This window comes from Ambystoma mexicanum, chromosome 2q (assembly GCF_040938575.1).
Source record: "Ambystoma mexicanum isolate Mex_15411 chromosome 2q, UKY_AmexF1_1, whole genome shotgun sequence".
In the NCBI taxonomy this organism is placed as follows: Eukaryota; Metazoa; Chordata; class Amphibia; order Caudata; family Ambystomatidae; genus Ambystoma; species Ambystoma mexicanum.
The window spans coordinates 1,136,220,079-1,136,234,347 of record NC_090924.1 but is presented as its reverse complement, the minus strand read 5'-3'; the positions used below and the strand labels follow the sequence as shown (position 1 = coordinate 1,136,234,347).

Sequence of the window (14,269 nt, the reverse complement as noted above, 5' to 3'; positions counted from 1 at the left end):
CGACTCAGTGGATGCTGTCTTTTCTTAGCAACCGAGAGAATTGTGTATTCAGTCCGGAAGCAGAGGCTGCACCCATTAATGCCGCTTTGGGGTGCCTAAGGGCTCTTGCACCTCACCTTGCTTATATAACCTATTCACTGTTCCGTTCTTTGCTATGTTAGCACATGAGGGGGTTATTTTTACAAACTACACGGATGATACACAGTGTATCATCCCTCTCTCTGGGATTCATGACCTGGACGAAGTATTAATTAACAAAACCTATCAGCTTATTGAGTCATGGATGGTTCAGAACAAACTAGCCTTGAACAGAGGGAAGACAGAGCTTTTAGTTGTTGGTTCGCTTAATATGCTATGAACATTTGGTACAGCATACAAATGGTTCCATTTAGGAGATGTAAAAATCTGTCCTCTTAAGAAAATAAAGACGTTGGGGGTTGTGCAAGACCAACATCTCACCATGAAGCCTCATGTGTCTACTGTTGTATCATCTTGTGCCTATTATATTAGATTCCTGGCTCAACTAAGGCCCATGATTTCCCAGGCCAATGCAGAGACGATAGCAAGGGCAATAATAGGAGCCAAGATTGATTATTGCTCGCGTCTCTTGATCAGAATCAATAAGTCTAGCTGTAAGAATCTGCAGGTAATCCAAACTGGCGCAGTAAGGGTGGTATTAGGTCTCTCTCGGAGAGACCATCTAACTATGGCGAGACGCTCACTTCATTGGCTTCCGGTGGAATCCAGAATTCAGTTTCGAGTCCTAGTTATAACCCAAAAGCGCAGGCAGCGTAAGATGCCGGAATCCCTGCAAACCCTACTCACCAAAAAAAGTCATGGTAGATTGCGGAGGTCAAATAATCAGGATGTGTTGACGACTCCTGGATGCAGAACTGAGAAGGCTGTAAAGGGAGCCTTCTATGCGATCACTCCCAGACTATGGAATTATCTGCCCAGGGATGTGAGAAGCATAGAATCTACGGATACGTTCAAAAAGAGGCTAAAGACTCTATTGTTTGCTTAGATCTCTTTCATGGTTTCTGATCATTGCATCGTTCTTTCCTATATTCTTGACTGAGTCAGCACTCTCTGTGTTTTTGTTGTGAGTCAGTCTGCGCCCTAAAGCCTATGGGTCAATGTGTGCGCGTTACAAATTTAATAAAGTAAAGTATGTCCAGTTGAATTTATAGCCAGATTTAGGCAAGTGATGATGTAGGATTAAAGTATTTGATTTATAGGTATTGATGATAAAATGATTAGCCAGGGCGTATTTATCTAAGACAGCACGTTTTCTTTGCAGACCCATCAGTGTTCTGTCTAAAATCACGAGATCATCGGCATATAGAAGCCAAGATATCCCTCTTATACCTAGTTTCGGGGAGAAGGAGCGCACCGATTCAAAGGCTTTATTTATATCATTAACATAAAAGTTAAATAAAATAGAGGCAAGGATATATCCTTGTTTCAGTCCTACACTAGTTGGAATTGATTTAGATACTAGATCATCATTGGTAAGCTTCACTTTGATTGAAGTTTGAAAGTAAAGTTATCAAATCAAATGCAAGATGTACGCAGGACAATTAGCATTAAAAGGTTTTTTCCATAGTAGGTCATGTGATATTGAGTCAAAGGATTGTTTAAAATCAATCAGGGCTAAAATAAACTGGTTGTTTGGATGCAATAGCTTGTTTTTTAATTTCTGTAAGAATTGTTAAATTTAGTAGGGTTCCTACTCCTTTAATGAACCCTGATTGGTTGTTATCTAGAAGATTGTTAGTATTCAGTAATGCAGTGAGTTCTCATAGTAAAAGTCTGGCAAAAATGTTGCTTGGTACATCAAGGAGAGTGATGGGCCTGTAGTTCAAAGGGTTACTCCTATTTCCTTTTTTAAAAATAGGGATTATGATAGACTCTTGCCAGGATGGGGGAATCTGACCTGTTCGAATGACATTTTTAAAAATCATCTCTAGGATGACTGCCCACTCCGTGAGTTTTGAGAGTGACATTGGTCAAGCTGTCAGGCCCTGGGGCTGTTGACGAACTCAATTTCTTTATCAAAAGGATGTCTAATTTGTCAAATGTGATTTTTGTCAGATCAGGTAGAGGTGTGGGTGGGAATGGTACTTCTGATGTAGTTTTGTTAAGTAAAGATTCAAAATGGGTGACCCAACCCTGTTAGTCGTCGATGTTTAGTGTTAGGGACGAAGTAGCACTTGGGTTGGAATCATTTATAAGATTCCATATTTGCGTTGCTGATTTGGTCATTATTGCTTTCAACATCTTTTCTGCATTTGCTTGTTTTTTTGTTTGCTGAGATTTGTTTAACAGTATTTCTGAATTTGGTTTTTAAATGAATTCTTTGTTGATAGTGTGAAGGGGGGGGTGGAGTCTTCTCAAGGCCTGGCACAGTTTTTTCTTACGATCGTGAAATACTAGATCATAGGTGTATTTATGATTAAATGCCGGGCAACTTGCAATAGGGGATAATTGTATAACTACATTTAAGCAGTCTGTGTAGTTAGAAGTTGTTATTGCCTCTTCATTTGTGAAGGCGTGTAATAACTGTTGTGATAGTAATGCTATTTTGTGGTGCACCGTATCAGGCGATTCCTGCCTTGATTGAGAGCTATTGGCTGATCATTGTACTCTGGGGGGCATATGATATGTGGAACCCATTGAACTTATAGAAGCTGGTGATCACTTGCTGGGCTGGGAATTACTTTAAATGTTGATATTTGTTTAATGGCCTTACATGAAATGAAGACATAGTCTAGCGTAGAAGATGCTGCACCTCTCGACCAGGTGGGAGCTGGCAGAGTGTCTTGTTTACTTGTGCCATTAAGCATAATAAAGTCTCTTATTTGTATCAACGATAGCCATTTATCCGCTCAAGTTCGTGATTGCTTAGGATTTATTGCAAAGCAATTGGTGTTAAAATCTTCAGCTATAATGGTGGTGCGGATTTTGGGATCTAGAAGAATCAGTTCTAGCATGGATTCTATATGACTAAGGAACTGATCTTCATTGGTGGCTGTGGGATTCCAATATATATTTAGTATTGCTGTTGGTCGATAAAAGGGGTGGTATGGATTTATCAAGGTTAGTTTTACTAGCTGAATACCTGGGTGAGGGGAGGTCCAATTTTCCAGATGAATTTGAGAATGTGTCTTAACCGCTGTTAATAAGCCAGCAGCTGGGCAGCCTCTAGCTGCTTTGATCGCAGGGACCCATGCGACTTGGTGATCTGGCCATATGGGTTGTGAAGTAAGCCAGGTCTCTTGGAGTAAAACGATATAGAGGTTGAGGATATTAGCTTTGGGAGTAAGAAGGTGAGAGAATCCTCTCGTGTTCCAGACTAAGGTGCATGGATGTGGATATTGACTGACAACACGCTAGTGATTATCTAGCCTGAATGGCTTGAGATATCCACGTCGAACTGGATGTTGGGAGAGGTGTTTGATCTGTTGTGCGGAAATATTTTTGTCACGTTTGCACTTATAACATCCCGAGTGGGAAGGTTGTAATTCAAATCTGTTATCCTGAGTCAGTGGTCGGGTTTGGTGTGCATGATCATTGTCGGTCTGCTTCGGGGGGAGATGTTGTTTTTTAATTTGTAGAAGTAGACCGTTTAATTTTAGTTCATCCCTAGTCTGGCACACTAGATTTTTGACAATTTTAGAGGGGATGTGCAGTTCTATTGTGTCAAAAAGTGGGGGCTTGTTGTATCTAATTGACTCAATATCATCTGTGCCAATATGTTCTAGTCCAGAAATGGACTGAAGGATTGTTAGTAGGGTCGTTCTATTGGGTTATGGATCGGTGCAAAGCCTATCTAACATAGTTATAACTAGGCTGTCTGCATCTAGAATAGCCAGTTCCATAGTGTGAGGAAGAGTAGTGCTTGTGGTGGGAGCACAGCTTGGGATTTGTGCTTGATTGTCAAGGATCTGAGGTAAGTGTCTAAATGAATCACATCTTCATGTCGTAGCAGAGTATTGCCTATGTTTGGATTCAGTCCTACTGATTCAGCCTGCTTCTGGGCTAGAGTCTTGCAATTTGGAAACTTGACATTTAAGTTGACACAGAATACTTGCTTAGTTAGTTTTCGGGACCGCTTGGGGACAGCGTAAACTCTGATGCACAATGTCGAGTATAGGGAAGGAGGTGGTTGAATAAACTCAGAGTTCCATAAGCTTGGCATTAGCATTGGCCGAGGCTAATGCATCATCATTCACAGGTAGTAAGCCAGCATTATTAGTATTCACATTTAATGGAAAATCATCAGCGTTCCCTTGAGTTGAAGCCAGAGGACTCGATGGAGGGAGAGCAAAAGATTGTGGTTGCAGTGGCTGCTTGTGATTCTAAGAGTTGTCTCCGCCAGGATCAGAAACAGCAGGGGGGGTTGATTTCACAGCATTGTTAAGTTGTCTATGAACTTCTTGGTTTTTTGTTTAGAGTTTTTTTATTTTGCGCTGGTTGATTTTTTGGTTTCCTGTACATCACACTTGTCAAGCAATTGTGTTTTCTGGATTTTTTTTTCTGTTGTTGTTTTGATTGAAATTGCTTGAATATAGCGGTTTCATCATCATTAATCTCTAGGGTCTCTGGTGTAACAGACGGTGATCCAAGGTGAACTACTGGTTCACTAGTAGGTGAGTTCAGCAGATTGATAGACTGGGGTGATACTCTACTGGCAATTGGATTGCTCTCCGTCCCAGTCATCGGCTTGCTCAAGGTAGGTTGATGAGAAGCAGATGCGTCTTGGTGAGTTGCGTTTGAAATTAAGGGCATGGTGTTAGGACCAGACACTATTTTCCATGTGAGCCAATCAACTTTCCCTACCAAGGATTGTAGTATAGAGTTCTGTTGAGAAGCCTTGTTATCTAGGGAGTCGATGTAACGCTCACCTGATTCCCGCAGAGGCGCCGGTCTTGACTGGGTGAATGCCGTATCTTCAAAGGTGATGTGTAACACACGGTTGGCTCTTTGGGCTGGACCTCTGTGCACTGTATGTCTGACTCGAAGAGTAAGATGTCTGCAGATAGAAAATATGGGATTAATGAACTGGAGTTATTGGGTGCCTCTCTCCTCTTCCCTTTCTCTTCTCCTGTAGAACCCCAAAGGTTAACGCCCTCACCTTAGGTAAGTGAACGCCGAGCTCTCCATCTACCTCGGGGCAGGGTGCCGTAACCAGTTTCTTCACTGGATAAGGGTGCAGGCCTCTTGACCTCAGAGGACTGCTGTCCGTCGTTAACTGCACAAACGGTAAGTTCTGGGCACTTCAAATGTCTTAAAAGTCTTTTGTAATGATATCTCTTGTTTTGCAGGGTTCCGGCGATGGCGGATGGCGGGCTGATGAGAGTTGAGGATCGAACCCGCGTGAGGAATAGAAGCGCCTGGAAGCACGTAAGTAAGCGCTTGTAGCCTGCTTCACGATGCGCACTAACTGTCCCTTTTATCTTGCAGGTACAAGTTCGGAGCTTTAGAGAAGCTGAAGGGTGCTGGAATACCCACTGGATTCGGCGTGGGAAGGAGTAATGGCACGTGAGTAATAAAGTTGCCCAATGTCTTTAAACGCACCTTCTTTTGTCTTTCAGATGCGGGATGCAGCGCCGAAGGCCTCCGGAGCGTGCGAAGAGCTGGTAAGCTTTTGTCTTTCAGATGCCGGAATGCAGTGCGAAGACCTCCGGAGAATGCGAAGAGTAGGTAAGCCTTTGTCTTTCAGATGCCGGAATGCAGCGCGAGGCGTTGGTGACAGCCGATGGACCAGGTAAGAGATGCGTTGCCACTGAAGACCGTAGTGCTAACCTGTTCTTTCTTTGTCTTTACAGGTGCTGCTGAAGCCTGGATTCCAGGATGGTAAGCCTTTGTTCCCTTAGGCCCAGGATCAGGAGCAGAAGACACAATGAGCGTTCTGCTGCAGAGAATGCAGAATAACACAAAGCAAGATTCATCCATCGGGTGTGGTTTAAATAGTCTCCTGTAGTGCTTAGGTGTCTCCTTCCACAGCCACGCCTAGGTAAGAAAAGAGTTCCTGCTTTCCAGAAGAGTTCCAGTGTTCTGAACCTAGGGAGTGGCTCCTGCCCCACCCAACAGGAAAAGTAGTCCCAAACAGAAGAGGATCAGGGGTTCAACTGGCAGGTAAGTAAGCAGCATGGTCTGCTGCAGGTAAGTCCACCCAAGCATTATGAGCCCGGCGCTTCCAGCGCTGGGACTGGGCATCTTTATGAGCCTGGTGCCACTGGCGCCAGGACAGGGTCCAAAAGGTCCCAATTGGGACTGGCTGCCACTCGGAACCGGGGTTATGGGTCTGCTTCCAAGGGAGTCGGGCAAGTCCTGATCTTTTGGAAGCAGAGATCATGACAGTCGAATAGCTTTGTTAACGTGAAGATGCTTGCATTAAAAGAAGTAAATGCCGTGTCAATTATAAGGGTGGAAGGAGGAGGCAAACACAACGAGGGTCTCGGGGTTGGTTTGGAAAATGAAGCGACCAGGGAAGATTCAGAGAATGAGGGGGATATGGTACCTGTAGCCTCTTCGTTGATATAGAGGTTTGGCGAAGTTGATAGTCTGGTTATTTGCTCAGTAACATTTTGTTGAGAAATAGTATCAATAATATGTATGAAAGGGTGGGGCATTTGTGTGGAATAGTTCAGCGCGGTGGGATGAATTGTGGACTGGGCTCGTCATGCTGAAAGCTATGAGACACGCCCATTACGTCTCACTTACAATTTGGGAATACAGGGGTTATATTAGGGAAGAGTCTGTAACGTGAATAGTTGCACGGGCTTGTAGACTTGTTGTAGAGTCTGGATAAGCATTGGGTGTCTGGTATAAGTCGGACTCTTGGTCTAGTGGAATGGGATTTGTGCATGCTTGCATTGTGAGATCAGAGAGAGTGGAGGGAGGATTCAAAGAAAACTGAGTGGAGTTTGGGCTGCATTCGGTATTGGATACAGTGTTGGAACAACGCAGCTCTGTCCTTGGTTCCCAAATAGAAGGTCCTGATGTCGGTATTGCCAGTATCAGCTTGCTTCTGTAGGTGAGCACGCAGCATGGAGTCATTAGCTGCAAGTTGCGGAAGGAGTCTTGATTGTTAGTCTGGGCAGTTGCTTGCTGTGGCATGCCGCTCGTCAGCCGATACATTGCCATGGCTGGTGAGAGTAATAGTGGAGATGGAAAGAAGACGGGGGGGAGATTGTAGAATTGAGATTCCGGGTGAAGTGCTTGACTAGATTAGAGGGGGGAGCGCACAACGTAGCGGTCAGCTGTCAGCACTCGTCTGGGCACTCCGCTGGTGCATGCAAGTTCCTGTATTTGAAGCTGGTCACGTGATTAGGGGCGTCGCTAGGTGCAAAGGAAGTAATTGAGTGTAAATTAGCAGTTTTGCAAAGGAGGAAGTCCACAAATGTTCTAGGAAGGTAATCTATGTACCCTGTAATTAGTCCACACTTTTTAGAAGTAATCCAAGAAAGTGGATACTATTCAAAGTAGATTGATGGTATGTAGCGCAACGAGTATAAGAAGCAGCAGGAACACTGTCAGCATTCGTCTGGGCACTCCGCCTGTTTTTATTCTCTATAAAAAGGATACAGCAGTCTGCCGAGGAAGCCAGGGCACACTGTGCTATAGGCCTCGACTTTGGACCTAGACGCACAATGCTGTTCGGAGCATCTTGCTGTGCCATGAAAATGTGAGTAGACATCCAGAGCACCTTGAGATGAGATAATTGAGCACCTTGCGAATAGCTGATAAGTCACCAGACACCACGATTTGTTATTGTAGCACTGTGCAAAAGGGGAAGTGGCTTTGTAAAATGTTTACGCGCATCATACATTTTGGGCAGGGCTTAAAGCTGTGACATGTACGTTAATTAGGGGGATTCCATTTAGACTCTGTATGAATGCCATGAAAAGTTTAGCTGGCTGGCTGACTGGATGAGACAGACGAGGGGCTGTTGTCAGACAGACCTATCAGACAGATCACAGGGGATGCTATGCTTCCTTTAGAAGTCTGCATCTCATAAGTTAACTTGCATTGTTTTTTTGTTGTTGCTTGTGCTATAATTCTGGTCTTTTTCTGATTGATACATTAGGTAATGTGTTCTCATTTTTGCACTTCATTGCCATGATGCTTTCTTAATATATGCTTTGTTGTTTAGTTTGGCAGTATCCTTGAGCTTACTTGGTGGTGAGCCATGGATAGGATTTTATGCCTTTCTCAAATAGAATTGTGATGTATGTCCCATGTGGGACTGAACAAGGCTTTTGGTTTTCAACAGATGTTTTGTAGATTAGTGTGAATTCAGAAATATGACATACTCTATAAGAGGGTTGATTTGTTGGAAATATACGAATCATTAGCAAGAGTGTATTGTGGGCTTTTAGATTTGCAAAAAACATTTTTCCTTTTTTTACAACATTAGTCTTTTCTGACTCGGGTACATTGATAGAATGGAACAAGTTACTTACCTGTAACTATTGTTCTCCAGCATGGGTCTGGCATGGATTCACATGCTCATGAATATTCCCTGTCGTCAGGCCGGGAATCCTTGGTAAAAGAAAAAATGGTTTCACTTTCACTTACAAACTGTATTTCTCCTGTAAACCAATCACTGTACTCTGGGTCATTCTGCCCAAGCCAATAACTGCCCTTTCCCTAAGCCCCTCCTCTGGCAGTCATCATCAGATATGGTAAGCACGTAAAGTGGCAGTATGACGAAGAAGAGCCGCAGAGGGGTAAGGGGGACCCATGCTGGAGAACAATAGTTCCAGGTAAGTAACTTGTTCCATCTCCAGCATGGGGTTTGGCATGGATTCACATGCTCATGAATAAAGAATACATAGAAGTACAACATTACACAACCCCAGGAAGTGGCAAGACTCAACAGAAGCAATTACTCTTACCTCTGGAACATGCTTACCTTCAAGAGAACGTGTTGCGTAGCACAGCTTGGCCAACCCTTTGGTCCTCTCTGGAATCCTTGTCAACACAGTAGAATCTCGTGAGGTGTGCGTGGACCTCCACGTAGCAGCCCCGCAGATTTCCAGCAGGGGCACACCAGACAGGAACGCCGGCGTAGCAGCTATAGCCCTGGTGGAATGAGCTCTCCGACGGCCGGGCAGCGGTCGGTTCACCAACCAATGACAATGCGTGATGCAGCCGGAGAGTCACCTTGAAATGGAAGCCTTGGGCAAGGCCTTACCATGGTTCACAGTACCAAAGTTTACAAACAGTTGAGACGTTTTCCGAAAACTCTTTGTGCGTGCCACGTAGAACTTCAGAGCACAAGCAACTTCTAGTGAGTGCACAGTCCTTTCAGCCCGTGACAAAGGTTTCTGAAAGAACACAGGCAATACGAAAGGCTCATTAAGGTTGAATTCCGATAGACACTCTGGTATAAAGGAGGGGTGAGTCTGTAGCACCACTGTTTGCAGGACAGGGCCTGGATCTCCTGGCAGAGGTGATGGCCACAAGGAAAGCAGTTTTCCATGAGAGGAACTTGAGAGGGGCCTGATGCATAGGCTGTGAAGGGGCCCCTATGAGCCTCGTCAGCACCACGTTGAGTTTCCATGCCGGGGCAGGTGCCTTCACTGGCGGGAAAGATCAAAACAGTCCTTTGAGGAACTCCTTGACGAGACAGTGGGACCAAAGAGAAGATCGTCCTGGAGACCTGGTGTAGCGGGAGATAGCTGCCAGATGGACCTTGATAAAGGCATGTGCCAGCCCGCATTGGCCAAGGACAACAAGTATGGAAGAATCTGAAGGGCCGTGATCCTCATCTCCATGATCTTCTGCAACCGGCAGCAAGTAGCAACTTCCACTTGTGCCCGTAGCACTTAAGAGTCAATGGCGCTCTGGCCTTGGAAAGGACCTCCCTGCAGTGCTCCAGCAACTCGCATCCTCCGAACTCTAGGACTGCAGGAGCCAAGCCCTCAGGTTCAGCGGTTCTGGGTCGTGTTGCAGGATTGCGCCTCCTTCTCTGATGAGCAGATCATCGACCACTGGCAGCTTGACCGGAGGCGACGCTGACAGGCTGAGAAGGTACCGGTACCAAATCTGCCTTGGCCACGCCTGGGCGACGAGTATCATCCTGCATCGGCACTGTTTGAGTTGATTGATGACTCGCAGCAGGAGAGGTAACAGAGGTAACACGTACAGGAACAGGCCTTCCCATGTGAAGGAGACTGCGTCCCCCATGCTCCTCGGCTTGTGGAACACGCTGGAAGATTTCTGGAATTTGGAGTTCTCCGCCGTCGCCCCACTTGATGAAAATGCAGTCCACCTGATCCTGCCGAAGTTCCCATTCGTGGCAGGAGCGCAACTCTCTGCTGAGGGAGTCAACATTGATGTTCTTGACTCCCACCAGGTGAAAGGGGATGAGGAACATCTCTTGGTCGAAGGCCCAGTGCCACAAATCCTGTGTCTATCTGGAGAACGCTGGGGATCGGGTGCCTGCCTACTTCCTGAGGTAGAAAATCGTGGTGGTGTTGTCTGTGAAGATCATCACCACCTTGCCCTTCAGGGATGGAAGAAATGACTTGACGGCCCAGAACACTGCCCGCAGCTTCAGGATATTGAGAAAATACCTCTTCTCCGGCAGTCACAGGCCTTTGGCGTGCAGGTGTCGGGTGTGGGCTCCCCAGCCTTCCAGGGAAGAGTCTGTGGTGACCGTCTTCTGGTATGAGGGGGAGGCTTGAAACCCTGTGCCCGAAGACATTGGATTGGACGCCCACCACCTTATTGCCCAACGAAACTCCTTGTCGAGAGGGATCTTGATTGCAAAGCTTCTGGATACTTGTATCCAGCGAGCGTCCAGGAACTCCTGAAGAGGTCGCATCTGTAACCTGCAGAGCCGGATAAGGTAGATGCACAGCGACTTCCGATGCTTCCTGTGGATGGGGACAAGTATATGTCTTCCAGATCCAAAGACGTCAAGAAGTCTCCTTCCTCCAGTTGGCCGAGCACGTGCTGCAACGTGACCATCCTGATTTTTGTGGGACTTGGTACTTGTTGAGAAGCCAAAGGTCTAGAATGGGCCTCCAGCCCACGGTCGTCTTTTTGACTAAGAAGTATCTGGAGTAGACTCCGGAGTCGTCGTGTAACCAGCTCTATCGCCCCTTTTCCTAGCATGGCCCGTGCTTCCTGCAAGAGCTGAGCCCACCCATTTGTCGGTGGAAATCTTCTTCCACTCGCTGTCAAATGCAGTCAGCCGTTCTCCCACCGGGGTGCGAGGATGGGGGCCCGACATCTCGGCCGGTTCAGTCTTGCTTCGGTGCCTGCGTTCCGCCTTGGGGGGCCACAACAGCGCTTGCCACTTCCACCGAAAGCCTGGGCCTCCTGGGTCGATGAACGTGAGGGCTGATGGTACAGCAAGGAGTCTCCACCGATACCCTCCGTGGACCTTCTGGACTTTCTGTGGGAGGCATGGAAGGAAGAGCAATGTTGTTGGAGAGAGCCCAGGGCCTGAGCCGTCTCCATATCAGTCTTGATGGCTTATACTTATAAAGACTTGTCGACTTTCTTCCCGAAGAGGTTGTCCCCGACAAAGAGCAAGTCCAACACCCTCATTTGGAACTGCTGGTGGAAACTTGTGGCCTTCAGCCAGCCTTGGCGACAGAAGCAAACACTGTTCCCCATCTGTCGGAAGCATGTGCCAGCGATGTCCAGGGCCACTGTGATGGCATGATCCAATGGGATTTCCCGGTCCTGGAGGAGGGAGATCACCTCCACCCGCTTGTCGTCTGGTCGGAGCTCCAGAATCAGGGCCAGCTAGTACCACAGTCCCCTGTCGTACCTGGCCAGGATCACCAGTGCGTTGGCCGATTTGATGGTTGAATGCCGCAAAGTAGATGACCCTTCTCCCCCAGGCGTCCAACTTCTTCCCCTCACTGTCCAGAGGGACCAAGGACTATGGATTAGACTACCTCTTCCTCGCAGTCGCCGACAGCACTGAGTCCGGCAATGGTTGCAACCGTAGGCACTTGGGTGTGGACTCCAGCACCCTGTACTTTTTCTCCAGCCTATCCCTCTTGGCCGGTGCAGTGGCTGGGTTCACAACAAGGCCAGGCCTTCCTCCCAAACATCAGGAGGCACCACCATGATGGTTTTCCTTTTGGCTTCGTGCCTCTGCTAAAAGAAACCTTACTTTTTGGTCTCCTCAGGCGTTAGCTGAAAGTGCTTGGATGCTCTGGCGATCATGGCATGAAACGACCCCACCTCATCCAGTGGGGATGCCCTCGACTCAGTCAATGATGAATGGACGCCTGGTCTTCCTCATCCGAACAAGAAACATCCGTGCCTTGAGGCCTCCTTGCCCCCCTACCTTTTTTTTGCATCCTGTAGGGTCGGATTCAGGCTCAGTGACGACATTCTCTTTTCCGGTGTCCTCTCAAGCGCCCTGGCCGAGGCTTCCCGCCTCTGGAGTAGGGAGACTATGGGCGCAGTCGGGCTACCTAGACAGGGTCAGCCCCTTTGGCCTTCGAAACAGCGGTTTCCACCATCTCGATTGTCAACGATTTGTCTTGCGCCGCCTGGAGCCTTCTCTTGCAACTTAGGCTTCTCCCATAGCTTAGCTGGGTTGGCCGATTTCCTCTTGGAGGAGGAGCTGGATTGATGGCTGGAGAAGGAGGTGGATGGTGAGGTAGATCGCGCCCTGCATATCGCAGGACGCGCTTGTGCGGCGACCCAAAAGAAACGGACTCGCAGTGCTTGGCCTTTTCTTGGGCCCCCACAGACTAGGAAGCCCGCTCTTCGGACTGGCCAGTCGTGGTTGAGGCATGCCCCTACTTGGGGCATTGGGTAGAGGCCTTGGCGCTGAGCCACGCCGCCAGTGTACTGTGACGATCCTTCATAGTTCCCTTAGTGAACCCGAGACAGATCTCGCAATCTCCTTCTCTGTGGTTCCGATGGAGACAGTAGAAGCGTTCTGCAGTCTGCAGCTGGAGCAGAGCTTGAAAAGGGAGCTTCCCTCTTTCTTCTCTTCCGACATGGTCTGGAGTGCGCAGTAGGCCCGATGGCCTTCTGAAAACTTCAATGAAACTCGACGATCCTTGCCCTTGAGGGGCGTTGAAATTCACAGATAAACTGATCCCTGCTAGTTTACCGATGGAGAGGAAGAGAACACGGGCTCTCTTTGACAAAAATAGTACTTTTTCTCGAAAAAGAGCAAAAACGTAGAAAAGCTCATAGAGAAAAGCTCATGGAGCAAAACACAAGGACTTCCAACACTTGAATGTGCGGTAAAAATCTGAAGATGGCTGCCAGAGGAAGGGCTTAGGAAGAGAGCAGTCCTTGGCTCGGGCAGTATGTTTTAGAGGAGAAATACAATTTGCAAGAGAAAGTGAAACTGTTTTCTTTTACCGAAGATTCCCAGCCTGACGTTTAGGGAATATTCATGAGCATGTGAATCCATGCCAGACCCCATGCTGGAGAAGCTAACTAATGAGAAAGTGTTCTGTTAAGCTTTATGCCTCTCTTTGAATGACATCTTTCTGTTTTGTTCTCTTACCTATCCCTTTACAAATGAGTGCATTGCAAGGTTAAAATGAACATATTGCAGATCGAGTGAGTTAACACCTCACCTGATGAGGTGTAAGTGTTGTATAGGTATATGTGGGTTGGGGAGGAACACACGCTTCGAGCCCCCACAAGCTGCACAAAAAACCCAAATAAACCATTGTAGCCGTGTATTGATCAACATTGTTATCAGGCGGGGAAGACGTTCTCTGGGCTCTTAGCAAGTATCTGATAGCTACCCTGTCGTGTGAAAATGGAGCTAGATCGATCCTACGACCAAACACGTTGTGAGAGGTCAGGGGTTTCCTCCTCCCCATTAGGGTCAGCACCCTTATTCTAGTCTTGGTGGTCTTTTTTAGAACCTGCGACAGGATTCCAGGTGTCTGTAGCATGGTTGGTATCATGATCCATGTCAGGGCCCAATACGCAACAAGGTTGTGGGTCCGAGAAAGACACCTGCCACTTGCACCTTTCTCAAGGTTCAAAAACACAAACATTCAGGGAAGGTAGGGGTGGGTGATGTCTACATTGTAAAAGTGGCCAAAATAAATACTGGAGATGTGCAGATCCCTAGGAGGGACTAACTACGTTCCCCACCCAGCATCATAGGCACTCATGCCATTGTGATGGAAATTATCATTAAGTTGAACAATCTGCCAGCTTATGGCTATGAAGATTGTCCTCATCAGCTTCCAGATATTAGGAAGATGAATTTGTTGGAGTGTAAAGTGTCTTGGTGATATGGAAATTC

The 14,269-nt window shown here is 47.0% G+C and overlaps 1 protein-coding gene across 4 annotated transcripts in view; it reads right to left on the bottom strand.

The window, feature by feature from the left end:
• SNX13 (sorting nexin 13) overlaps positions 1-14,269 on the bottom strand; it is a 2,094,218-nt gene that overhangs the window by 162,958 nt on the left and 1,916,991 nt on the right. The window lies entirely within an intron of this gene.